We start from the raw sequence: 27,929 nt of genomic DNA, 5'->3' as shown, positions 1-27,929 counted from the left end.
TTCCTTTGTTCTTCAAACAGAATTCACAGTTATAGAAATCTTCGAAATGAAATGAAATGAAATGAAATAAAGCCATTGAATTTAGCACTCACGGTTCCGTAGAAAGTCCTGTGTGTGGCCTTGGGCATCAGAAAACTTCACAGGGAGATCCTAGGTGAGAGAACTTAACTTTTTTTAAGCCTTTATTTTCACCCATATAAATGAAATAATAATATGCCAATTTCCACCTGGTGCTGTGAAGGTCAAGTGAGATTATGTTTGGTTCATGCAGCAAGTATTTATTGAGTGCTGACTATGCACCAGGCACTAAGCTTGACTCTGGGAACAAAAGACAGAAGGGTCCCTGAGCCTCAGATGCTCCCGGTTTACCAGGGACAGACCCCATCCCACCCACTAAAGGATGACCGGGACACAGAAGTCCATCCTGTGCGACAGGAGCCCACGGAAGGCCAAGGCCCGGGCCTGGGATGGCAGTGGGTCGGGGTGGCACTGTTCTGGATCTGGAAGGTGTAGGGGGCTCCACCAGAAACAGAAAGGGGGATGATAAGGTGGGGCAGAGCAGTGTGGGGAGTACCTGTAAGCCCTCTGGTGCTCCTCAGAGTTAAGTGGGGCGCCCAGGAAGCGGGAGTGGGGAGATGAAGCTGGGAGGTGGGAGAGCAGGGAAGGGCTGGCCAGTGCTGCCTGCAGGCCGAGGCGTGGGGGCCTCCTGCCCAGGGCGAAGAGCCCCTGCCGTGGAAGGGACTTTGGCCACTGTGGGGGGCAGCAGCAGGCAATAATAGACAGTGTTGAAGTTTTGCTGTCATCAGGTAATGTGGGCCAGTCAATGGCCTCCAATCAATATGTGAACAAATCTCACCTGGACCTTGACCCCTGCAGAGGCTGCTCTTCAGCACAGCTGTGGATCTCTCTGAAGTCATTTCTCAGAGCCTTCCAGGTGTCCTCCCAACTACAGGCCCACTTGGCCTTGGGCTCATCCTCACTGGATTTCGGCACATGCCAGACCTCAGCACCCTCACTTATAGGGTGCCATGGCATGTCCCTCTCTACCTCATGCACTGGAGAAAGTCCAGGCCCGGCCGAGGCCTGCCCCTCAGACCATCCCCAGGCCCAGCTGGACCTAGCAGTTCTGTGGCCCAGCAGTCGGATATTTGTTTGCCTTGGTTTGGCCTTCAGTGCAACCTTGGGAGGTCTTTGGTTCCATGAGGGGACAAGAGCGTGACTTCCCTGACAATAAGCCACAGAAAGAGCCCACTGGACCCTCTCCCCCTCCCCCCCCATCCATCAGGGGTGCTAAAGCACCGGGCCCACTACCCTTGCCTGTCTCGATTGTTGGGACTCTTAGGCAGGCCAGACTCCACCAGCCGCCGGCCCAGAGAAAGAGTTTGCGGTGGAGAACCACAGAAGGCCCAGCCACGGCGCTAGCAAACTGGTAAATAAAATACATTATTTTTATACCTACCATGCAAAACGGCAACAAAGCTTAAAAATATCTGTAAGGCTATAGTTTTTTTCTTGACTGATAGTTGGCAAAATGTTAAATATCACTGAATTTAAATATGATTGTTGCATGTCTGGGTGATCTTCTGATGAGCTGGCGATGTGCGGATAACTAATAAGTTTAATAGATCTTATATAAATATGTCACAATAAATTATATAGTTTTTACATACGTTTTATTTTTCTTGCCTTATTTCAGCTCAGCCACCATGTTATAATTAAGATTTTCACACCACTGATGCTCACTTGATAATAAAGATAAACAGGATTAAAATACATTGTAAGTTTTTGAAGGTGATGAAGTAGATACTTTTATTTTAAAAATGAATTATATTAAATGTGTAAACATTTATAATTATATTAAATGTGTAAACATTTATAATTATTTTACATCCGTTTTTAATGGTTACTTTTCTCCTAAAATAGTCACAGTTACCTTTTAAAATTAAGAGGCAAATTAAAATAAAAGGCACTCCAAATCAAAATGATTTAAATGGAGCTGAGTGTTTTAATTTAATTTTTCAAATATTTGAGTCCCATTAAATATTTTATGAAAGTAAATCTGTTTGTATTTCTGGTTTTCTATGTCTCTTTAGTTGCCAATGTAAAGAACTGTTGTCATGGCTTATGTCTGTCATGTGCATATTTATAAACACTCAAATTTGAGTGTAATGTGAGCTGTTTAATATTGCAAAATGCTTTTCTGTCAGCATGTTGTGAATGCCCTGCTAATTTGCGAGTGCCTCCAGAACATGCACTGGAGCACAAATTAGTCGTCTGGCCCTACTGTGAAGCAATATTTAATTTATGCCCCCGTGTTATCTGAAAGGAAGGTCTTGGCAAGTTAATTTGTCTTTTACCTTCATGCTTCTCTCACTCTAAAAATTCTGGGCCCTTTGAAGCAGTGTTCACCTCTGACCTTGGCACTGGCTCAACCCACAAAGCTTCACAGCCTTTTGGATGCAGTTGCCTTTTATTTCAAGGACAAAAGAGCAAAGAGGTGTGGACGAGTGATTCCCTGGGGCCTGGATGGTGTTTACTAGAGAATGGTGTGGTTAGAGACTGTTTATGGTGACAGGTTATGCTGTGCCACCGACAAACGCCAGGTCTGCAGAGCAGATGACAGAAGGCCCATGTGTTTCTTTACTACATTTTTTGTTTGTGGTGACTGTGTTTATATTATGTAAAGCCTTCTAAGGCATGGGACAAATACAACACAGAACTCACAGTTCAGTTTAAATTTCAGATAACCAATGACTGACTTTTTAGGACATGTATATCCTCAAAATTGCACGGGACATACTTATACTAAAAATTGTTCTTTGGTTATCTGAAATTCAAAGTCACCTGGCTCTCCTGGATTTTTATTTGATAAACATGGAAACCCTAGAGGCCAAGAGCATGCTCTGTCTTGCCTCGGACTCAGCCACAAGGGCATTGTATGGAACACAAGAAAGAAAAAACTAGATTCCTGAATTCTGAAAATCTCAACCAGGACCCTAGAGGGAGGAGTGCTGAATAGCCTTTCTACTATTGCCAAAGGTAAGTAGAATCAGACAGGTTTGTTTCCTACCAGGAATATCTGTGGGAAACCAGGAAGTGAGTCCTTTCTCCCAAGTATTTCTTTGAAGCCATAATAGTGTATTTTGGGTTCACGTTGTCATAAAACTCAAATAATTACCAGCTCTCCATTTATTTGCTCATTTGCCTATAACATATGTGCCAAACTTTTCCATGGATCTGGCATACTGTTGGTGTCAGAACAGCCCTAGGAAGTAGGTATTATGATCTTTATTTTACAGATGGAGAGATATCAGCTCAGGGAAGTTAAATGAATTGCCCACTATTGTCCACTTGGTAAGTCACAGAGGCATTATCTAAACCCATGTTGTTCTGACTCCCACCTTCTGGTGGAAATGCAAGCTAGGGAGTGGAAGAGAGAACGAGAGGAGTGCTCAACTGTCTTTAGCACCTTATATTTTAGGCATAATCTTTTTTTTTTTAAGATTTATTTATTTATTTATTTATTTATTTATTTATTTATTTATTTATGATAGACCCACACACACCCAGAGAGAGAGAGAGAGAGAGAGAGAGAGAGGCAGAGACAGCAAAGACATAGGAGGAGGGAGAAGCAGGCTCCATGACAGGAGCCTGATGCGGGACTCGATCCCGGGACTCCAGGATCGCACCCTGGGCCAAAGGCAGGCACCAAACCGCTGAGCCACCGAGGGATCCCCCATTTTAGGCATAATCTTAAACACTTTATACTACTGACAATCTTTCTTGTTCCAGTCAGATTATATTCTGACCTCTTAGGAAAAAAATATATATTGAAGAAATGCAGAATTGTTTCCATAAGGTAGAAACTGTAGTGCTCAAAAAAAAAAAAAAAAAAAAAGTGTTTGATCATGTTAAAACTTAACTGGAAATGCAAAAGACTTAAAATTGCCAAAACAATTTTGAAAAAGAAGACCAAAGTGGGAGGACCTAAAACTATCTGATTTCAAAACTTAATGTCAAGGTCCAGTAATCAAATACACCTGGTATTTGCATATGGATAGCACGTAGGTCAATGGTAGACACTAGAATTCAGAAATAAACCCACATATTTGTGGTCGATTGATTTTTGAAAAGGGTGCGTGCAAAAGAGCAAGGATAGTCTTTTCAACAATGGGATTAAGAACAGTCTTTTCAAAAATAGTACTGGAAAAATCTGATATCCGTATGCAGAATTAACAACAGCAACAGATAGAAAATATTTAGATGCTTACCTCATTCTACACACAAAATTAACTCAGAATAGATCATAAGTATAAATATTACAGTTCAAACTATAAAATCTTCAGAAGAAATCATAGGAGAAAAATCTTTGCAACCTTGGGTTACGCAAAGGTTTCTTACATATGACATCAAATATATGATCCATAAAAGAGAAAAAAAGGATAAGGTGGATTTTATCAGAATTAAAAACTTTGACAATTCAAATGACACTTCTAGGAGAATGAAAAGCAAACCACAGACTGAGAGAAAAGATTTGCAGATCATGTATCTCTCACGAGGGACCTACATCCAGAATGTATAAAGAACTCCTACAACTCAACAAGAAGACAAACTATTTAATAAATAAATAGGCAAGAGATTTAATAGACACTTTATTAAAGAAAACACATGAATGAACAACAACAACAACAAAAGGAGCATGTGGAAAGATGCTTACCATGATCAATCATTAGGGAAATATAAATACTACCAGAGTTAGACACTAATACTTACCAGAATGTTGGCAATCAAAAAGACCTACAATACCAAGTTTTTGAGAGAATGTATAGAAACTGAAACCCTTATGCATTGTTGGTAATAATGTAAAATGGTAAAGTCACCTTAAAAAACACTTTTTTAAAGCTTAAATTTAAGGGCACCTGGCTGATTCAGTGGTAGAGCATGTGACCCTTGACCTAGGGCTTTGAGTTCCAGCCCCTTGTTGGGTGTGGAGCCTACCAAACACACACACACACACACACACACCTTGACCTAAATTCACCTTACAACCCAGTGATTCTGCTTCTAGGTATCTGCTCAAGAGACATGATAATATCTATTCACATGAAGACTTGTACGTGAATAATCGGAGCAGCATTATGCATAACAGCTCCGAGTCTAAACGTCCATCATGATGAACGGGCAAAAAAAAAAAAAAAAAAAAAAAGTGATATATTCCTAGCATGGAATATTGCTTGGGCAGCAAAAAGGCACGAACTACTGAAACATGTAACAGCAAGAGTGAAAGTCAGAATGAAAGAAGCCAGACACAAAAGACTGGTGCATGACTCCACTTATGTGAAATTTCTAGAAAAGGCAAAACTGTTGAGGGTGGCAATGGGAGCAGGGTTTAGCGGCAAACAGGTGTCAGGAAGCTTTCAGGTGACAGAAGTGCGCCAGCCCTGGATGTGATGGTCAGACAGCTGGGTAGTTTGCCTCAAGTTAACCAAATTCAACACTGAAAATAGGTCAATTGCACAATGCCTAAATTATATTTCAATAAATCTGTAGAAAGACATGTGTTGTGTTGTCTTTAGCCACTCACCCTACTCTGTCAGATACAGCTTTGTGCCCAATAACCCGCCAGGGGCTTCCAACACTCCGGATTAGTCGTCCAGTGGAGACATCTTTGCAAGTGGATGGGCCTGCTTTGTTGTGTGCCTTCCAGTTGTCCTTGGGGATATTCTGAACTCCTGAAGGACAGGGAGGTATGTGGTGTTCCAGAGTCCTCCAGAAGCCGGTTTCTTAAGACACCATGTTTGGATGGGTGGAGGAGAAATCCCTCAAGGAAGCCACTCAACTCTTACATTCTCTTATTTCTTACAACTGAAACAAATGCCATTAGGTTCAAATTTGCCATGGATGGAGTCACTGCCTTTGGCATTTTTTTAAAAAAAGATTTTACTTATTTATTTGAGAGAGAGAGAGAACAAGTGGTGGGGAGGGGGTGCAGAGGGACCACGGGCTCCATCTCCTGATAGGGGGACAGCAAATGCACCCCACACCTCGCTGGTGGCAAAGGGCGACAGTGGAGTTCCAGCAGAGGCCATGTGCTGAGGGGCGGGGGCCTCTCCTGGGGGTGGCTGACCTCATGCATCGGCTCAGTGCCACACTGAACCCCAGTTCATACTTTCCCAGGGTCCCCAAGATATGGAAGGAAACTCCGCAGAGTCTCAAGCTGGCAGTTCATAGCCTCGGCCTGGATCACTTCCTCCTGCATCTTTTGACCAAACTAACCCACCCCTGCCTGGAAGTGGGGCTAGAAATGTTAGCAGATGGCCCCCACCTTCCCACAAAGGCCCTTTAGGAGCACCTGTCATCCTCGTGATTTGTTTACACGTGGCTCCCCCTCGCCCCCCATCACCTGTGAGTGTCTCTAGAGAAGGTGCCGTGACTCGTCTTCATCCACCCCGGCCTGGCCCAGCACGGCGCCTGGCACTTGGCAGGTGCCGAAGACACATCGCTGGCCTTGCTTTGTTTGGTTTTCTAACAAAGAAATGTTCACCAAGCAAAGCTCGAAGGCCTGGCGTGGAGAAATGGTGTGTTTTCGCATTTGACTGTCTTTCTAGCAAAAAAAGTAGCCCAAATCCTGAAGTTTCCATTTGTTCTCCTGCAAGTCTTGGGATGGGCAGCTGCATTTCTCACAACTTGGCTGGGGCGAATCACGAGGGACGTTTTTCACAACTTGGCGAGGTCAAATCATGTGGTTTATGATTTTTAAAAAATTACGAGAAAGGACCGTTAGTTTCTCACTGTTGCTGGAATATTTACAACAGTGTAACTTGTGCTCAGACCCACTCTCCCGGGAGCGCAGTGTGGTCACAGGCATTACCTAATGCAGTCAGGCCTGGGGAGGGGAACGGAGCTACAGTAACCTCCATTGTCTGGAAGGAAACCTCGGGAAGCCTCCCTGGTTCACACAAGTGCACACATGAGCCGCTAGGCCTTGATTTCCTGACTTTGGTTCACACGTCTCTCTAGTCCCTCTGGTTCTCCGTTCATTTTTCAGATCCAGAAAATGTGTGAAAGCGGCCAACTGGCCTCTTTTTAAGGTGAATATTTCTCTTTTCCAGTGTCTTTTTCGTGTTTTTAAACAACGTGAGTTCAAAATAACAGATATAAAAACAAATCCACCAAAATAGCAAACAAGAGCGCGCTGAAGCCAAGGTCACCCCTCGGGTTGGGCTGGACAAGCTCAGAGCGTGAAATTAAATGACCTCAAAGGCCCCATCCTCTTCTAAGATTTCACGACTCCAGACTTGAGAACATCTCCAAATGAAATCTATCCCGATTTAAACAAATCTCTCCAACTCACTTTCCAACGGCTGTCTCAGGCTGTTTGCCCGGTGCGCTAATGGCCTTGGGAGGTCAGCCAGCCTCTCTGGCTTCTGTTCTTTTGGGAAAAAGTGGTTCAGAGTTTTTTAAAAAAAAAACAAAAAAAACCTACTATATAATGTTGCAACTCACCTGCTTGCTCCATGTCTTTTTCCTCTCACTTTGTTGGTCCATTCACTCATTCATTTCTTCATCCATTCACCAAGCATTGTCTGAATACCTGCCCTGTTCTGGACACGGGGCTTCCTGCAGGGCCTGGAAATGCACCTGGCTCTGTCCTCAAGGGTCTCAGCGTCCAGTGAGCACACAGATAATTATAATCCAGAATGGTAAGTGCAATACTAGGCACAGAATATTTGAAGACCCCCACAGAGAGGTACCTCGGTCAGCTTTGGGGCGGCCAGAGAAGAGGTCAGGAGGGAATTCCTAGGAGAGGTGATTGCTCAAAGTCAGTATTCAGGTATGAGATATTCATCCTGGAGAATACAAGAGTAAATAGAGGGGAATGCGGCAGGATTGACCAGTTGCACTGAGAATCCTTTTGAGATTGTCAGTCATGGGTTGAAACTGAGACCGAGGAGCCCGCTAGAATGTGGTCCACCAGCCACATTTGGATGTGTGGATACAGGTTCAGAGTGGGTGGAGGGTTGGATCTTTCTGGGGCTTGGTGCTTCCACGTGAGTATGAAAGAGGGAAAAACAAGGAAAGATGGTGAGGCTGAATGTCAGGGCTGGCTGTGTTTATGGCCAATGCCCCACAGCTGGGAGGAGTGTGAGGGAGAGAGCAAGTGCAGCCGTGGGATGTTTGGAGTCCGGGTCAGCATCTGAGGGAGTGAGGCGGAAAGGCAGCAGGTGGAGTGGAAAGTGTTGCCCTTGACAGTGAGACATGGTTGGCTTGTCATGACAGGGGACAAGATGGCGGGAACAGGGTCTGTGGAGGAGAGGAACCCCAGGGACGGAGGGACTGGATGATGCTGGATGGATTGTCTACTCTAGCCCAGATGTTAAACTCTGGCCCCTGACCAGAGTTGTATCTACTTCCTACTGCTGCTGTAACAAATGACCACAAACATTAATGGTTTGAGCGACACAAATTGATAATCTTACTTTTCTGTGGGAGGCCGACATAAGTCTCATGGATTTTAATCAAAGTGTTGGCAGACCTGTGCTCTCTGGAGGTTCCAGAGGTGAATCTGTTTCCTGGCCTTTCTCAGCTTTCTTTTTTTTTTTTTTTTTTTCTGGATCTATGTGTTAGTTTTATTTTCTTTGCTTTGGTCTATACAAAAAAAACCAATAACCAAAAACATAAAGCGAGAATAATAAAACTCTCTGCTGGGACCACCCCCAGCCCCCCACACCCACGTGAGGAGGTGGTGGAGGGTTTGAAACAGGAAGGGGAAGAGAAAGCCCCTCACCGCACACCAGAGGGGTCAGCCAAGAGCACTTCTCAGGAGTCAGCTAGGGCGGTTGTATGGGTGGGATGGGGTGCTCCCAAGCAGGGGCCAAAGCCAGCTGAACATCCTCGAGAGGGGAGCAAGCAGTGTCCTCATCTCCGTCCCATCTCCCTGGTCCGTCCCTGAACTTCTCAAACAAGCTTTGGATTCTGGGACTTTGAGCATTGAACCTGGGTTCTGGCCACCCCAGGGGCTCAGAACAGGTGGTGGGTTGGAGTTCAGTGAGAAAATCAGGCCCAGAGAAGGAACCAAAGCTCTGAGGGGCCTGGGTTGCTGGAGTCAGGTCACCCAGGGTGGGGGTAAGAGTGGGGGGTGATTACTGGGTGGGGGAAGAGAGTGATTGGTTGAGTCTAAAGCTTTAGTGCCAGGGCCACAGAGGTGGGAGGGGGTGTTGGGCCCTGGACCCACAGCCTAGGACAGAAAAGCAGGAGCATCCCTAGAAAGACCCTATAGAGGATGTCTGGAGGCATGGGCCGGCGAGAAGACACAGCGAGAAGTCGTGGCCCTGCTCCCCTGGGCTCAGGCACTTTCCTGTCTCGCCCCATCGCCCACATGGAGAGCCTCTCAGATGAGGAACCGCACCTGGGGGAGGGGGAGTTATACACAGAGGGGTCAGGGCAGGCCTATGGCCTCCAGGAGCTTGTGCCACCCCCGTGTCACCCACCCACTACCCACCTGCCCCCAGCAAGACAAGGGAGTGAGGCAGGCCAAGGCACGCCTTCCTCAGGGGAACTCAATGGCAAAAGGCCCCACACTCACTTCCCCCAGAAAAGGGCCAAGGTTTCAAAGGAAAGATGACAGGGCCTTTGTGAGAAGCAGGTTCTAGCGGGGAAGAAAAGCATGTCTCAATGGCCCAGAGGCCCCAGGCATGGGGGAAGCCTGCAAGCAGGAAGGTGCCGTACTGGAGTGCAGCCAGCTAGGCCAGCATATGGTCCGCCGTGGGGTAGGGGGGCCTCAGGCCGTCTCAGCTTTCTAAGGCTGCCTGGACGTCCCTCGGCCTGTGGCCCCTCTTGTACTTCAAAGCTGGCCACAGCAGGCTGCGTCCTTCTCTCATGGCATCACTCTGGCCTCTTTGCTTCCCTCTTCCATGTTTCCTTATGATTGGGCCCATCTGAATAATGCAGGATAACCTCCATTTTAAGGTTAGCTCATTAGCAACCTTAATTTCAACTACAACCTTAACTCCCCTTCGCCATGTGTTTTAGCCTGTTGGGGATCCCAGAACAGAATCCCACAGACTGGGGGGCTTGTACAACAGAAATTTATTTCTCACAATTCTGGAGGCTAGAAACCCAAGATCAAAATGTTGGCAAGGGGACGCCTAGGTGGCTCAGTGGTTGAGTGCCTGCCTTCGGCCCAGGGCGTGATCCTGGAGACCTGGGATCGAGTCCCATGTCGGGCTCCCTGCATGGAGCCTGCTTCTCCCTCTGCCTGTGTCTCTGCCTCTCTCTCTCTCTCTCTGTGTCTCTCATGAACAAATAAAATCTTAAAAAAAAAAGTTGGCAGGTTTGGTGTCTCCTGAGGACTCTCTCCTTGCCTTGCAGATGGCTATGTCCTCCTCTGATCTTTCCTTAGTGTGTGCATCCCTCATGGCTCTCTGCGTGTCCAAATTTCCTCTTAATATAAGGACTTCAGTTGGATTGGATTACACCCCAATCTAAATGCCTCATTTTAATGTAATTACCTCTTTAAAGGGTCCATCTCCAAATATGGTCACATTCTGAGGAATAGGGGGTTAGGGTCTCAATGTAGAAATTTGGGGAAGATGCGATTCAGGCCATATCACCAGGTAACATATTTACAGGATCCAAGGATTAGGACGTGGGCATCGTGTGTGTGTGTGTGTGTGTGTGTGTGTGTGTGTGTGTAGGAGGGCCATTGTTCCACCACAGGAGAAATGTTGAAGAGAATAACCATCCTCCCAGTGCTAAAACCTTCAACAAGTGGGGATGAGCCCAGGCTGTGTGCAGGTGACACAACAGGGGGTTCTGGCCTGAGACTATGTGCGTTAGACTCGCTGGAGTTTGGGGAGGAGAAGCTAGAGGAGGCCCCACGGACCTAAACCAGGCAGGGAACTTGATGTGTGTGTGTGTGTGTGTGTGTGTGTGTGTGTGTGTGTGTGTGAGAAAGGGCTGTCGCTTGAGAGGGCTGCAGGAGAATCGGCCTCCTTAGGAGGGATGAGGTGGAGTGAGGGCAAGAAGGTGACACGGTCTCTCAGAGAGGAGGTTTAGACCTCAGGGTTTCACGTCATGAGCTCAGAGGGCATGGGGCAAGGGCTGGTAGGGTAGCAAAGGGTGAGACTGAGTTGGCGCGCGGGGCTACACACCTGCCCCGGAGGTGGGCCTGGCCTGGAGACTTGGCTGTCCCATGGTGACTGATGGGAACAGAGACGTGAGGCATGGTAACGACTACTCAAGCCTTCCTCCACACCCGCTCATCAAGCTGGCGCTGATCTCATTTTTCTCATTCTTTCTCCACTGAACGTACCATTTGGCTTTGTACCTAATTTTCCTTCAAACAGTTAGACGGTCGTATGGTTCGTCCGCACAATTGGGTTGTACCCTCTTCTAGGGCAGGGACCATGTTTGATTCTCCAGTCATGCCAGGAATAGTCCTGGGCATGTCATTCAGAGACTCAATAAATAATTAAGTTCCCCATACCTTTTATTTTTAGACGAGCTAACAGGCAGGATACTCGCACCACCTTCCATGACTCTATTTTCTTTCTTACAATTACCAACTTTCCAATGACTTGAGAATTTTGCTTAAAATATAAAGTGATCTTGTTTCCTCATAGATCCGAAATGGTGACTGACACTTACCGAGCGCTTTCTTGGTGCGAGTGCCACGCGGATACTCTCACTGCCTCGTTTTACAGAGGGGCAAACTGAGGTCTGGACAAACTAAACAACTTTTCCTGAGACCACACAGTCGGAAGGTGGCAAAACCACACCTCAGATTCAGCTCTCTGTGAACCCGAAGCCCATTCCTCCTATCTTTTGATGGGCAGCCTTCCATTTGTCAGTCTTTCTTTCTTCCCTAGAAAGAAACAGCAAACGATAATGCATATAAAAGTGTTACTTGTACAGGACGACCACTCCCTGGCTTTGTTGTAAAGCGTTATTTCTATTTGCAGAGTTTAAACCTCCAGAGTCCAGGTTCTTGCTATGACATCAGTTTGAGTTTCTAGCCCAGGGGCTTCGGAACGTGTGGAAATGAAGTCTAGAGTCTAGGTCATTTCTGAACAGAGTTGCCAGTAACTCGAGCTTTCTTCTTGTCTGCTCTCCAAACCTCTGTTTCCTGTGATTTGTGAAGATGCCAAGGAGGCCAAGAGATGCTCCCACCTGGGACATGAGCCTTGTGGTGAGCGTCTGCTCCATGGGTCTTTCCCACTGAGAGGAAGGATGATACATGTTTTCTAGGCAGCTCATTTTAAAACCATGGTTGAGTGAACTTTTTTCCTTTTCTTGAAAAACTTAAAAAAGCAAAAAAAAAAAAAAAAAAAAAAAAAGATCATTTTGCTCTTTTGGGGAGGTGGGGAGGAGATTAACTTGGAAGCAGAAATTCTATTGGGATCTAGAATATTTTCTGCCTCCAACATCTTTCTCTAGGTTTTCAATTTCTTTTTTTTTCCCTAAGATTTTTTTTATTTATTTGAGAGAGAGAGAGAGAGAGTGCGCACAAACAGGGGGAGCAGCAGGCAGAGGGAGAGGGAGAAGCGGGCTCTCCGCTGGGCAGGGAGCCCAATGCGGGGCTTGATCCCAGGACCCCGGGATCATGGCCTAAGCAGGAGGCAGAGGCTTAACCGACTGAGCCCCCCAGGCACCCCTAGATTTTCAATTTCTTGTGTGTGTGTGTAGAGAAGTTGCATTTGGGTTGTACTGGCCTGTTTGATCCGGTGCTGTAGGATGGAGAAAATGTTCCAAACCATTCATTCCAGGAAGCAGCCCAATTCTTTCTGAAGGTCACAGAATCTCAAATCACATCCACGCAACCAGATCCGTGCGTCAAACAACTCCAGAGAGATGGCTCTCCCAACTCCTAAAATCTCCAGATTAGAAGACTCTGGGACAACTTGGTTTTTGCAGTGAATTTCGGTGTCTCACATCCTTGTTGCAAGATGAGTTTTGTTCATGAACTGAAATCTCAGCTTTGGGGAAAGAGAGACTCAGACCTTGTTTGCTCCTTGGCGGGGCTTAGCTTGTCTCTCTGAGGTCCATCATCTACGGAATGAGTCTCCTGGGAGCCATGACCCAGACACTGTCATCAGAGCCCCTCCGTGGACACAGTGGACATGGGCCTCTGGAGGTCTGTTCGAGCCTGGGTCCAGAGTGGCGACGAAGCATTGGAAAGGTCTCCTTGGAGCCACGTGTGAAAGCTTGGGCATTGATGGGATTTGGATTGGCATCAGGGGCTAGTGGACACCTGAGAACTACAGACTCTGGTTATTCGGTGGCCAGTGGCTGTGGCTCTGGTAGTGGTTCTCCAACGCTGGTGAGTTAGGAGACGATACAGAGCCTCGGGCTCTCCGAAATAGGATGCGGCCTGGCCTGTGTACTTTTAAAAAGTTCCCCAGGAGATGCTGATGTGCAGTCAAGTTCGAGGGCCACCTTTGGGAGCGTGACGGTAATGACTGTACAACTGCCCAGCCAGTTGCATGCGAGTGAGAGTGTATTTCTGGACAGTGACCTTTTGCAAAATCGTTTTTCATTACGACTGGAAGGGAAGAAATAGAAAGTACCAAAGGTCCTATCTTCTTACAAGGCAATCAGGAGAAAACCTAAATCGTTGATAAGAAGAGTTACTAAGCAACTGCTTGTCTGGCTAGGATGAGAACTTCTAGGCCTAGGGAGAGAGCTTTAGGCCCCACTTCGAGAGCCCTCGTTATTCACTACTTTGTTTCTGTTGTCCCTGCTGGTGTGCATGCCTGATGACGGCGTCCTCATCGAACAAGTAAAGAAATCGTAAATGATATTTCAAATGAGAGCTACGTCCTTTACGCCAGACGGTGAGACAGACGAAGCAGATAGTCCTTGATGAAGGGTCACTGGGTAGACTAATTTGTACTTGTGTGTGAAGTTCGGCTCAAGGATTGTTTTCTCAAAGAAATGGGCACCAATATAGCCTTCGGATAAGACACCCGAATCTCGCAAGGGGAGCTGTTGAGCCAGTGGAAGCCGGACTAGCTAATCCCCAGCCAGGCTGTGGGGCCCAGGGGCCTGCTGGCCTTTGGACCTCGGGGATAGGGCTTTGCACAGCCCCTCCCCGCCTGTCTCTTATTCCCAGGATTCCCAGGACAGGCTGGGCATGAGAATTAACAAAACAAAACAAAACATCAAAACCAAGAGAAAGACGGCCACTAAATGTTTCCAGAAGTTTACTCTGTTGGAAAACTTTTCGAGGAGCCCAGTGACTACCACCATTCCCAGACAAGCGAGTGTGTGTGTGTGTGTTTCTTTCTTTTTTTTTTTTTTTAAGATTTTATTTATTTATTCATGAGAGAGAGAGAGGGAGAGGCAGAGGCACAGGCAGAGGGAGAAGCAGGCTCCATGCAGGGAGCCCAATGTGGGATTCGATCCGGGGTCTCCAGGATCATGCCCTGGGCCGAAGGAGGCGCTAAACCACTGGGCCCCCCGGGCTGCCCTGTGTGTGTGTCTCTTAAAAAGGCATAGGCCTCCAGCCGTGTGGACAAAGGAGCACCCTCCGAGGTGAGGTGCCAGGATCCTGGGAGCGCCCAGGGGACCCACAAAGGGCTTTTGAGGCCCCACCGTTGCCGCCGGGCCTGAGGGGGCCTCTGAGCACAGCGGGGCTGTGTTTGCCCCCCGTTTTCTAAATTCAATTTTATCACCTGGACAAATATTTGTTTGTGGGGCCACAGCATGGAATGTCGGAGCTCAGGACTGTAGTCAACACTGCAGACATAGAAATACCTTGTCCCTCTCTCTTCAGGGCCCCACATGAGACCACCCCATTCTCAAATCCACAAACAAGTAGATTGTCTCAGACCCGGTTTTCTCCCCAGACTTTGAGGGGCTTCTTCAGGGTTCATTTTTACTTGTGCCAATGTTCAGATTTCCATCCTATACAGAATATGCAAGAGAGAGCCTTTCCTTCCCCCTGCCCCCCCCCCCCCCCCCGCTCCTCTAGGCAATGCCTAGTTCTTTCCAGTGGGCAGAGAACAAATTTACCAGCTTAAAAAAAATTAGTAAGTAGATCTTTTGTTTGGTACCAATAGTTAGGAATGCTGGCCAGGGAAAGGTCCCTGGTCCTTCCTTGATTCTGCTCTTGTGCTTCAGTCAGCAGGGTTTCGCACCATCAGCTCTACAGGGCAGCACCCCTGGGCCGAGTCCCCTCTGCTGGTGGGGCCGCTCGGGTGGGCCCTCTGGGTGCTCTTGGCTCTGGAAGGCCACCGGGTGCTGTGTGTCAGGTTGTCATGTGGTACCCGGTGGGCCACTGGAGCCCACGTCCCCGATCCCGGTCCTCGGCTGCCCCAGAAATGCTCATGTGAGCTCGGGCCCGCTCTCCCCACCTGACAGAGACAGCCCGGCTCCGTGGACACCGGTTCTCACCGCCCCAGGTGGCCGTGTACGGGGCCCCGCGACGCCAGGACGGGCACATGGGAGGAGGGAAGAAGAGAGAGCATTTCTCAAACTCTTGCTCTGAGGCAGCTGCTTTATATTTTTATTTTCTTCATGCTCTCCCCAGCCACTTCGTGAGCACCCAGTCTCACCCCCATCTAACGGATGGGCAAACTGAGGCCCTCGCGGGTTGAATCGGCCGCCCAAGGTCCTGCAGCCGGTAAGTGGCTGTGGCATGATTTGAGCTCCTCCGCCTGATTTTGAAATCTGTGCCATCGCTACTGCTTTCTACTGGAATGCCCGGGTACCGGAGATTCAAGTCCCTCTGGTCTGGTACAAGGGCAGAGCCTTGCTTTGGTGAGGTTCCTCCCCTGACACAGAGGTGGCCCTCCTCGGGGGCACCTGCTGCTGGGATGGCGCCCGGCACTCTGGAGGCTTCCTCCCCTGTGCGGGGCCTGGTGTGCAGAGGTCTGGGCGCCTCAGGGGACTCTGCAGGGTGACCTCCTGATTCCGTCATCCCCGTGGTGGGTTGTAGGCCGTGCAATCAGCTCCTCAGCCCCACCGTCCTCCCCGCTCCTCCTCTGCACCCTTCCAGCAAACTCCTTCCAGCTGAGCTGAGCCCACTGAGATTTCTGTTGCTTGCAGAGCACGAGCCCTGGCAGCTGGGGCCTCCTGGAGATGCAGCAAAGGAGAGGGAGGCCCCGTTGCCCTGCCCCTCTGGGCGCTGCCTCCCCCCGCCCCGGATGCGCCTCTCCTTTGTGGGGAGTCTATCACTCCCCACATGAGCCCTTCCAGGGCTTCTGTGCATATGAGCTGAGCAGGCACAGGTTGGCTCCCCGACCAGCACCTTCCAGAACTGTGGGGAGCCTCTGAGAGCCATGACATTCGCTGTCAGGGTTCATGGAACTTCGGACGAAGGAGGTGGGAAGGACAGAAGCAACAGTGAGAACAGCTTTGTCTCCTCAGAAAATTCTCAGCTACGTGGCTGCAGGCTGTGCCTGTGGAATGAGGTCGAGAGAGTTCTCCGTCTCAGCTCCTGTAAGCCACCACCCGTTCAGGGACTGTTGCATGGTGCCTGTAAGCCCTGGCTGTGAGACCCCAAGAGAGGTCCTGTCAATGTACGGGAGGGGCACAGAGTGAGGTTCTGGCCAAAACTGGGTTTCCAAAGCAGGCAAGCTGGTTTTGCATTCACTTTGGTCGGGGGGGAGGTGGAAGGACGGACGGAGGTAAGAGAAACACTATGCCGTCTCTTCTGGAGAGGCCACTGATGAGACCCCCCAGCCCTGTCAGATGGGAGGGCACGGAAAGGAGAGTCCTCTCTAGGGCCCTATCTATCCCCAGAAGATTTTAAGGTCTCTGAATTCAGACTCCCTCCACACCCTGGCTGTGAGCCACTCTGAACTTCTGTTTCTTTTTCTGAAAAGTTGGCAAAATAATGGCACCGAACTTGAGCTGATGGGAGACCTTGGGATAGGATGGTGCTCTAGAAAGGCATTTCTTTCTTTCTTTCTTTCTTTCTTTCTTTCTTTCTTTCTTTCTTTCTTTCTTTCTTTCTTTCTTTCTTTCTTTCTCTTTCTTTCTTTCTTTCTTTCTTTCTTTTTTCTTTCTTTCTTTCTTTCTTTCTTTCTTTCTTTTCTTTCTTTCTTTCTTTCTTCCTTTTTTAGAAAGGCATTTCAAAGATAATAGTGGACTGTTCCCATAAGCCATCCTCATGTAATATTATTTTAATGATAAAATGAAGGAGACATTTTTCATGATGAGAGAGCTTCTACAGGGTCTCATGTGAGTTCTATGCAGGTAACTCTTTGTTTCTCCAGTTCTCCAGAGTGAAAATAGTAGGTCTCCTTTTGCCTTGTTTGAGCCTGGCCTGGGAAGGAGTGGGGCTGCCTCGGGAATGAAGGACTAGAAGGGGGTGCAGAGGCTCACACCCGGGGATGATCGCTGTAGGAGTTGGAAGCGGCTTTGGGAGGCAGGATGCTGCTTTCAGAGTTGATTTTTTTTGAAGTGGATTTTAGAAGCAGGAATCTCACTTTAGAAAAGGATGATGTGACAGCAAAGGTTAGATGCTTGGAGTAGAGGCCCGAGGGGAGAGAGTGTACGCAGGAGGGACCCACACTCTTCAGGAAGTCATGACCCTAGGCAAGCCGCTGGGGCCCATGGATGTGGTGGCCATGGGTAAGAGGAATCAGGTGTGGATGGCTGAAGAGAGAGCTGCCGAGGATCCACTGGGTCCCTAATAGGAGTGGCTGGTTCCCCAGCTGTCCGTGTCTTCAGGCCTCCATCACTGCAGATCCACCTCATCCCACGGCAGCCTCACCACTGACTGGTTGCAGTGGGGGGCATGGCATATCCACCCATTTCAGCCCCAGGTGGGATAGCCCTGGTGGGCCGTGCACACTCCTGAGCTCCTTGCTGTGCCAGCCACACTTTTGTTGGGCATGTATTGCTTTGGCTCTCCTTCTGACCAATCCTATTCCCTCCCCGTCACTTCCAACAGCTCTTGATCCCTGATACATACCCTCTATACCAAACCCCATTTCTAAGTCTCCTTCCGAAGAATTCGGTCTTACTACCAACCTGCAAAGATTGTTGCCAGGAGTGGTCCAGGAAAGCAGGCGCTAAGAGGGACTTTGAAACAGGATCATTTCCCATCGAACTGGGTAAAGAGGTCCCTCTCCCTAGGGAGAGGTGCTGACTAGATAGCTTCTGACAAAACGTGGCAGTCCAGTTGCTCAAACTTTCCCCCAGTACCGAATTGGGAGAACATATTGGTTGAGGACAATGTATTAGCGAGAGCAAGGTGTCAGGCATTGGAGAAGAATGAAAGAAACAGTATATATAGGACTGACTTTGCTCAGTGGCTTTCAACAAAATCCCCAACATAGTAGTTCAGAGGTAGGTATCTATCTCAAGTTAAAAATCATAATTCCACCTTATTGGGAAGTTCGAGAAAGTTCTTGGAGACTCTAGAAACTTCTGTCAGCCAGGAAAATGTCTCTGTCATTGAAATAGTAAAACTGAAAGTCAAAACCTGCAGCACCAATCATTTCCTGGACCCCCAAGAACTGGGAAATGGCTTACCTTGAATAAACAATTGTCACATTGGAGCTAGAGATACAATTTTAAACTCCTGAAATGACCAGTTAATTCTGCACTTATCCACATTTCATTTTCCCTGGTGGCAGTGACCCACTAGTGCGTGGGGATCAGAAATCCTGCAGCCCCTTCACTGTCCTCCATAGTTGCGGGGGGAACACACACCTGCCTTGTGGTTCCTGCATCCACCCATCTCTCTGAGCCCAGCTTGAATTGGGTGTTTTATGAGATACATCCTGTTTGGATTCCTTGATGCAAAAGAATATCCTATAGAAAAATCTTGCCCACCTGCCTCAGTCAAAAGACTTTCCAGCTTAGATTTCAAGATGCATTCCGTCACCAGCTGTTTGCAAACAGTCCTGCGAAGCTTCAGCTTCATGAGCTGGCCTCTGCATTTATCCCGGGTTGGGTTTTGTTTCAAAAGGCTGAAAGGAGCCTCGACATAACTCATGAGCATCTGCAAACTCACAGGGATAGGATGCAGTGGGGCAGGTAGGGTTTTGCTGCATGTACAGGACTCCCCAAGGAACAACATCCAAATTGTGAGTTATTGCTCTTTACCCATAAAAACCGTTTTGCCAAGAGCCCCGATTATGCAGCCTGAGAGGTAGATACTGGGCAGCTGTTTTGGTTTTTCACTCGTATCTGTTTTGTCATAAATACTGCTTTATCTCCTTGGTGTTACATAGCATTTTAAACTTCCCAGACCTCTTTTCATCCTCTGAATAGCCCTGCAAAATAAATAATTACCATCTCCTTTTGATATATAAAGAAGTAAACTTTAAGTTGATATAATGTGTTATCTAGAAAAATTAGTAAGTAATACCTTTTAAAAATTCTTCTAAAGGACTCTAAGTGTTGACTCAAATTATTTTTATCAAGGGCTATATAAAAATGCAAAAAATATGTAAGTAGACATACATTCTGTATGCTTTTTTTTGTTATGCAACCATTAAAAATCTAATTACATACAAATAAGACAAAAATATCAACAGCATTCAAGTTCATAACATTCATTTCATATGTTAGGTGATGTTTTACTGAAACTAAATTGCCAATGTTGGGCTTATTAGCAGACTCAAGTACCTACATTTCTGATACTTCACTTATCAACATGATTCCTTGCCTCTGCTGGAGTCACTGTATCTACCATAGTCCCTATAGTCTCACTTTAACCTGACTTTATTTGATGGATCCACGATCAAGAAAAACAACCAATTAAAAGGTATAAACCAAAAAGTCATACTCAAAAAAAAAAAAAAAATTGGTGTGTAATGAAAAATTCCCCAGTGTACGTTTGCTGTGATAGTTACCAGTGCTGAACCATTGGAGGTGAGTACCAACAACAGTGGGGTTCAGGGAAAGCACCAACTCACAAGGTGACAGTACTGTGAACTTGGCTCAGGATGGTGCCTCCATCACCGTATTTCTCCATTTGAATTACCTTCTATTAGCAAAGCGATATAACACTGTCGCCCTACCCCCAGGTTTATTAAAATCTGCTCACCCCACAGGACCCCAATTCAATGCTTTTGCTTCTGACCAGGATCAGGACCAGTGCCTCCTCTCCTCATTTCCATGGTGTGTGTCTCCTTTCTACTCTGCCTTGGGTTGCAGTTGGCAGTGGCATGTTTGCTTTTCACAGTGGGTGGAAGCCTTTTAAGCCAGGTACGTTGTCATGATCATTGTGGTTCCCAAGATGAATGAAATGTCCCAGTTTTTGGTGAAGGCAAAATGAGGGGCCTTCACAGGATGTGTATTTGAGCTCCACTAGAGGAAGAAATCTCTCTAAATTGCTTGCTTTCTGGCATAATGGAAGCTTCTCAGCATAGACTGGTTGACACAAAACTAAATGTTCAAAGCTTGAGCAGATTTGGGACTCATCTAATCCAACTTCATCCAAATCCCTTGGTTTATAGAAGAGGAAATTGAGTCCCAGAGAAATTAAACAACTTGCCTAAGGAAAGGACACACAGCTAAATATTTGTAGCACCAGTCACTAGCTCCAAGCTCACTATGTTCTTCTACATCAGACAGTTTCCTGCCTTCGAGTCTTCCCTGATCCCCAGAGAAGCCATTCTAATCAATATGCTCAGATCTCAGTTCATCAGAAGTTCCTGAAAATGAAAATTGATTTTTACTGCCTGCTGCGGTTCAGCTTTTAATTTTCTTAACTAATTTCCACCTACATCACCAAAAAATGAGGTCTTCGTCATATTTAATAGAGATAGGACTAATTAAGGACAAAACTAAAGGGTGACTGCATACAGTAGGTAGCAAAAAAACTCATGTTTGAATGAATGAATCAATAGCTACATCCTAAATCCCATGACATATGAATACAGAAACTAATGGAATGGACCAATGGGCTTGCAAACACAAATTGCAGAGAGCGAGACTACAGAGTTGATGGATCGTCTTCCCACTTTACCATTTACACACTAAATCAAAATTGACAAAGTATAAATCCAGGACTTTTTTTTTTTTTTTTGGACTTCTTTTTGTTAATAAAGGCTCATTGGAACATGGCTGTGCCTGTTGTTTATAATTGTTGGTGGCTGCTTTTGTGCTGGCAGAATTGAGTAGTTGTTCCAAACACCATCTGGGCTTCAAAATCTAAAGTATTTACTATCTGATGTTTTATAGAAAAAAAAAAAAAAAACCAACAACTAGATCCTTGAACTTGAAGTGTTTCTTAACCCGGGGTTTGTAACTCCAGTATATCTCTAGACATACTTTGGGAATCCTACCAGAAGTTTTAAATGCTGTGTTTTCATGTGGATATTAGTCTGGAGGGGAAAAAAAAAAAAAGAACATAAACACGCCCTGCATCATCTGAACGACTCCTCTAGAACCTAGTCACTCAAATTATTCAAATTATAAAGTGCCTTGTGTTTTAGTGTCTGCATTTAGATTAGGGTTGATCATCATCAGAAACATGAGAAGATGGAAAGACCTCACAGCAAGCTCGACAAAGTCCCTTTAGGAGCATCGAGGGCTGTGTTCACCGCCTTGCCTATGACTGAGAGGTATTTGCCCATGAGTCAGGTAAACTCCGAACCAAAGAAAAATATACACCCCCAGGAGACTCATCCTGGTGTAGTCAAACCCACTTTCCATGCTCCAAAGGAAAAAGAGCCTCGTTACTTTTGTTGTATGGAAGAGTGAGAAGGGGTTAGTTAACATTAAACTTTGCATGGGGTGCATTTTTCTTAATGTCCCAGGATTTCACAGAGTGGTCGGTGGGTTTCCAAGGACCTGGGGAAATCAGAGCTGCCCCATCTGGTTGGAGCGATTGTACCGCTTCACTCCCGGACTGGAAATGTGCCTCTCACAGGAAGTATGAAGTTGGGTTAGATTATCCATTTAAAATGGTGTCCTTGAGCCATTTACGAATCCTTGGGGGGTCTATATCAATCCAATTAGATTCATGAAGGGAGACAGGGAGATAAAAGCAGACAACCTTTTAAAAGTTCATGGCCTATGGGGGAAAAAAAAGACTGATTGGTTCAAGGGGAACTTTCAAAGCAAGAAAGCAGAACTTGACTTATAAAGTTTGAAACCATGGCAAGGCAATCAAAATACCGATTTCACTAAAGTACAAAGACTTCTGTGATGTTTCAAACCAAGTAACTGCTTAAAGGAACTCAATTTCAGTCTTGACTAGTTAAGATAAAGTTTATAGTTGCAAACTGGAACAATCCTTTTAGAAGGAATTATACAGCAGGAGGCATAAAGACAATACATACCCGAGAAACAGTAATTCTATTCCTAGGAATTTTTTATTTAGGAAATAATTCACAGAAATCAAAGCATTTGTAAACATCTATGTTTGCTGCTGCAATATCTTCAAGATAAAAAAAATAAGGAGGCAGTTTGTGTACAAAATACCAATGTTAGGAGACTGTTCAGTGAATTATGTTGTAGCAATATCATAAAACCATTAAAACGAATACTTTAAAGAATGTATAGAAATGCAGAGAAATGTGCTGTGATTTAAGTAAAAATAACAGCAAACAAAGTGGAATGTTCACTATGGTCGTGGATATGTAAATATTACACTCAAAGGTAATATCAAGGAGCAAAAATAGTTTTAATTAGGTAGTGTGATACTATGGGTGCATTTTAAATGTTTTCTTTAATGATGCTGTGTTTTCTCGAGGACAGTCACTAATTAAAAAGCTGAAAGCTCAGACAGGGACAAACATTAATGAAACACTTTTTTTTTAAAAGGAAACACTATTTTAATTATGACATAGATTTAATATATCAGGGGAAAATAATTCACCTTATTAAAAACATAAAAATTCCGTGAAGAACCAAGGTGCCAAAAGTCATGAGGCTCCCTTTCTCAGGACAGCTAATGGGCACAGAGTACTCACTGTATGGAGACGTGCTTCAGTCTTCAAGCATCCTTTATGGCAAGCACTAAGATTATTCCCACTTTTCCGATGAGGTAAAAGGCATAAGGAAGAGAGAGAATCTGTTTGTGATCGCACAGATAATCAATGGCAGAGCTGGGATCTAATCTGTCTGACTCCAGTGACACTGCAGCTGTTGGGCTGGAGCCCCTTCGAGATGTTACGCTCACCAGAGACAGCCTCTCGGACTAGAAAACTTTTGGAATGAGTAGGTGCGTGGTCATCAGACAGACCTGAGTTGGGATTCTGGCTTTTGCATCTGCCAGGATGCTTTTGATGAAAAGGAAATCGACTCTGACTCATACTGGTGTAGACACTCGGGAAATTTATCATCTCATTCGTATGAAGTGCAGAGGTTGGGCTGGCTGTGGGGTTGGTGAGGCTGGTAGCTCAGTGATGCCACCCAGGATCTTTGCTATCTTTTCCCTTCCCCCTCTGCCGTCCTTAGAGTGAGCTTTGCTGGGAAAAAGAGGCACCTTGTCCTTGCCCAAGGATGAAGAGAGAGTTCCTCCCCCTGGGATGGTCTTTCAAGACAGAGAAGCTTCCTCCAGGAGATTGCTAGCAGAAATATGCCCCAGGAACATTCCTGAAGAAGCTCCTGGGTGGGGATGGTAGGAGCCTGACCGCTTTACACTCGTGCAGAGAGGTGTGGTAGCCAGGGAGTCCACCACAGTGCTCGCCACTCTTCAGTTAGTTACCATGTCTTCTGTAAGACGGTGGATCTAAGGAGTCGGTGGGATGAGGATTGGTTGTGCCTCATCCGTAAGGACAGTCACTACTGGTTGAGTTTGTCATTTGGGGAAGAGCGGGGTGGAGGGCGTGCTGGCTCCAGAAGCCTGGGCTCTCTGAGGGGTGACGTTGGTATGCTCCATTCTTGTTCTTCACTGCTCTGCACTCCAGCAGTGGTAGACTGAGAGTTTGGTCAAGAATGAGGTGCTAAGCAATGTCCACAATAGCCAAACTGTGGGAGGAGCCTCGGTGTCCATCGAAAAATGAATGGATAAAGAAGATGTGGTCTATGTATACGATGGAATATTCTTCAGCCATTAGAAACGACAAATGCCCACCATTTGCTTCGATGTGGATGGAACTGGAGGGTATTATGCTGAGTGAAGTAAGTCAGTCAGAAAAGGACAAACATTATATGGTCTCATTCATTTGGGGAATATAAAAATTAGTGAAAGGGAATAAAGGGAAAGGAGAGAAAATGAGTGAAAATATCAGTGAGGGAGACAAAACATGAGAGAACCTAACTCTGGGGAATGAACAAGGAGCAGTGGAAGGGGAGGTGGGCGGGGTGACTGGGTGATGGGCACTGAGGGGGGCACTTGGTGGCATGAGCACTGAGTGTTATGCTAAATGTTGACAAATTGAACTCCAATAAAAATAAAATAAAAAAAGAAGAGTAGTGTAAAATAGGGGCAGCTGGGGTGGCTCAGCAGTTTAGCACTACCTTCAGCCCAGGGCTCGATCCTGGGGCCCTGTGATTGAGTCCCACATCCGGCTCCCTGCATGGAGTCTGCCTCTCTCTCTGTCTCTCTCTGTGGCTCTCATGAATAAATAGATAAAATCTTTTTTTGTTTGTTTTTAAAGAATGAGGTGCTAAGACTCCTAAAACATTTTAAATATTCTTTTCTCTGCTATTCTTTTTTTTAAAAGCAACTTTATTGAGATATTGATATATAAAATTGTATATATTTAAAAGGTACAATTTGATATTTTGCTATATCTAAACATTGTGAAATAAGCACCACAATCCAGCTAAGCAATATAGCAGACAGTTACCTCTACATGGTTATCGTGTGTGTGTGTGTGTGTGTGTGTGTGTGTGGTGTGATGATTTAAGATTTATTCACTTAGAAGATTCAAGCATATGATATGGTGTTAACTATCATCACACACTGTGCACGAGAGCTCCAGAACTTACTTGTCTTGCACAACTAAACTTTCTCCCCTCTTCTTGTCCTAAGGCTTTACCTCATTTCTCTACTGAATTTATTTGGTCAATAAGAAAAATGCATAAGCCCCAGGTGTAAAGATGCTATGAAGTCCAGTTATTTAAAAAGTGGATGTTAGATTTCACAGAAGATTCGCCATTTTCAAGATCCAAGCTAAATGCGGTGTCGTTTTCCCTGTTCCCCATCCCCACTAATCCTTGTTACTGGTGTTTCTCTTTAGGCTGCTTTCAGTTTGGACACCAGAGTTTCTTTCTCTGCGTTATTACTTTTTAGTTATACTAGGTGAAAACACAATGAGCTTTTACAGATTGCAAAGCTCACGCACTTGAACATTTGTGGCGCTCCTCTTCCTGTCCCCTCCTGCAAACACAGAAAGCATCTGCTTTTCCAGTTAGATGTTCCTGTATAGTGGAGGTTCCCCCCCCCCCCCCAGGAGCATCAGGCCCAGCTTCTGCCTCACATGCTGATGGGTAGGCTGAGCCTCTGTCACCTGCTCCACCTGCCTCTCCCCTCCTATCTCTGGATCTCTGGTGACAGAGAGAATGACCCCTAGGGATCCACACAAGGAGCTGTGAAAACAAGGAAAAGAAAACTGGCTTGCAAGGCTTGTTAGCATGAATACACGATGATTTCCTCCTGCTTTCTATTCTTCCCGTCTCCCTTCCTCCCTTTCTCCCGGACTCACGTACAGAGAGCCCCGGATGTAATGTGTAGTTGTAGTCACATCACTCAGGTGGGGGTTCAGGAATCCTAGGCGTGTGCCTTTATTTGAGTGTTCGAAAATCATCTTTGAAGCCTAAGTAAGGGGCTTTGCAGCAGTGTTCACGGGTACAAAGCCACTCGTGCTTTTGACATCTCTAGTTGAATGCCATAGGAAGCATGATGTGGTTAGTTCTGCTGCGAGTTCCTGCTAATTCTCCAGGCTTGACCCACTCGGTATAACCCTAAGGCCCTTGCAAACACATTAAAAACTACAAAATACCAAAGGGCTAAAGGCAATGGAGTGCAATCTAGAAGAATATGGCTGTAGAGTAATAAGTCATTATGGGACCTTTCCTTTTTGTAAAGCAACAACAGAATACTTAATGAATGGTTTAAAAGGAAGATATTACTTAGACTTCTTTCACCCCAATGACACTGTCTTTTCGTGTTTCCAAGCAACATTGGCTCCATGTCTACATTCTCAAATAGCTGTCATCATAACGCATTTGTAATTACGAATGGTACTAGCTGTTGACATGCTTGAATCTGACATTCTCAATTTCAATTATTTGCCCGGAACTTCAAAGATTGTGATAATTTGTAATTCTGCAGGGGTTTGATTTTGAAATGGCTGGTTTTCAAAACTGTCGTGTGGGAAAGTAAGAGTCCACAGTGAGTCAACCAACCTGGCCCACCGTTCCTGGGAGCAGCATTTCAATACAGCTTTTGTACTTGCATATGGAGCTTGCAAGGGACTCTCACAAAATGATAGATGTTGTTTCTTTGCAGATTTCAGTAAATTTGGGTAAGTACACTAATAGTATGATATAATGCAACCTAGAGTTTATTTTATTGGCAGAATTTATATTTATAGCTTTATAAGCCAATTCTGAGCTCGTAGATACATTAAGAGTCTTAAGGGGTTACTTAACATTTTTAGGTACTGCATTTTAAAGGAGGAAATTGTAGGCTACAATGGTTTTCTCTTACCTGGGAATTTGCAAAGATATTAGCCCATATGCCTCATAAATGTCAATAGTGTACTATATTCTACTTAATTTTTATGTGACGGTCACGTGGTGTTATGTAATCCTCGTAAAGATCATATTAAATGACTACGGAATATTCCACTGAGTGGTTGTATAATGGGTTAGATATTGTCCTGTTATTCCACATTTAGGGTGTTTTCAATTTTGCGCTATTAAAGATAATGTTTCAGTGATAAACTTTGGGCCCACTTTTGAAATATTTCCTTACGATAAATTCTGGAGGTGGCAAAGGAAGATGGACATTTTTAAAAAAGATTTTTATTTACTTTCTTGAGAGAGACAGAGAAAGAGTGCGCACGTGGGGCAAGGAGCAGAGGGAGAGGGAGAAAGACAAGCAGAACCTCCGCCGAACAGGGAACCGGATGCGGGGCTCCATCCCAGGATTCTGAGATCTTGACCTGAGCCAAAGGCAGATGCTTAATTCACTGAATCACCCAGGCGCCCTGCAAGATGGACATTTTCATGACAATATCTATTATTATATTGCTTTCCAAAAGATTTATGTAAATCTACAGTATGACCATCAATATATTAATGACTGTTTAGTGACACAAATTAGATGGCATCATGCATGATTACTAATGTTTCCTGCCAATTAAGTGAGTATAAAGTGGTTCAATATTATCGTCTCTCTGATGCTTTGATGTATGCCCAGATTGAACACTGTATATATATTCAGAATTCAAAGTTTCCTCCAAGATGATGTACCTGTTCATATTTTTTGCTGAGTTTCTTTTCGGGAGGTCATTCTGGGCTTTGGACTTGAGAGATATGGAGAGATAGAGCTTGAATCCCAATTCACTGGCCACTTACCAGCTGTGTGACTTTGGGCATGTTACCAAATCTCCCTGGTCTCGGTTTCCTCATCTGTGATGTGGGCCTAAGAACGTGTGTCTCGCAGAGTTAAGGGGTTGTTAGCCAGGTTGGCCCACATGAAGAATACGGAGCACACACATTACAACGGATTCATGGGTTTTAGTCACATGATGTGATTTTGCTCTGTTGGTTGTTGTTTTGGGTCATAGCCTAAACCCTCAGTGGTTTCCCATCACTCTGAAGACAAACCCTGGTTGGCTGCTCAGCAGCTTAAGCGGCCTTTCACCTCTGTGCTCATTCTCCTGTCCGCCCTTCACAGGAGGGCCTTGCTGGGCCAGAATCCTATCTATGCCTTCCTGCAAGCTCCTTCTCTCCCTCCTGCCCCACCTTCATCTGGCAAACTGCAAATCATCCTTCAAAATATTGTCCATTTACTTGTATTTTCCTCAAGCAGGCTCTAAGTCCCGAGTGAGTAAAAACCA

At 45.8% G+C, this 27,929-nt stretch overlaps 2 long non-coding RNA genes across 2 annotated transcripts in view; both read right to left on the bottom strand.

Annotated features, from left to right (window-relative positions):
* Positions 1-4,722: 4,722 nt before the first annotated feature.
* LOC144288016 (uncharacterized) overlaps positions 4,723-27,929 on the bottom strand; it is a 174,264-nt gene continuing 151,057 nt past the window's right edge. Inside the window, exons 10-12 of the long non-coding RNA XR_013355956.1 lie at positions 22,884-27,074; positions 11,650-11,866; positions 4,723-7,800 (exon numbers count right to left, since the gene is read on the bottom strand). This is a non-coding gene — a long non-coding RNA (uncharacterized LOC144288016). The remainder of the gene's footprint in view (positions 7,801-11,649; positions 11,867-22,883; positions 27,075-27,929) is intronic.
* On the bottom strand, positions 8,617-9,791 carry LOC144288018 (uncharacterized). Its single transcript, XR_013355974.1, has 2 exons — positions 9,730-9,791; positions 8,617-9,409 (listed from the first exon to the last, which is right to left on the bottom strand). It is a non-coding gene; the product is annotated as an uncharacterized LOC144288018 (long non-coding RNA).

This window comes from Canis aureus, chromosome 17 (assembly GCF_053574225.1).
Source record: "Canis aureus isolate CA01 chromosome 17, VMU_Caureus_v.1.0, whole genome shotgun sequence".
Taxonomy (NCBI): domain Eukaryota; kingdom Metazoa; phylum Chordata; class Mammalia; order Carnivora; family Canidae; genus Canis; species Canis aureus.
The sequence above is the reverse complement of the archived record's forward strand: the minus strand, read 5'-3'. Positions and strand labels throughout refer to the sequence as shown.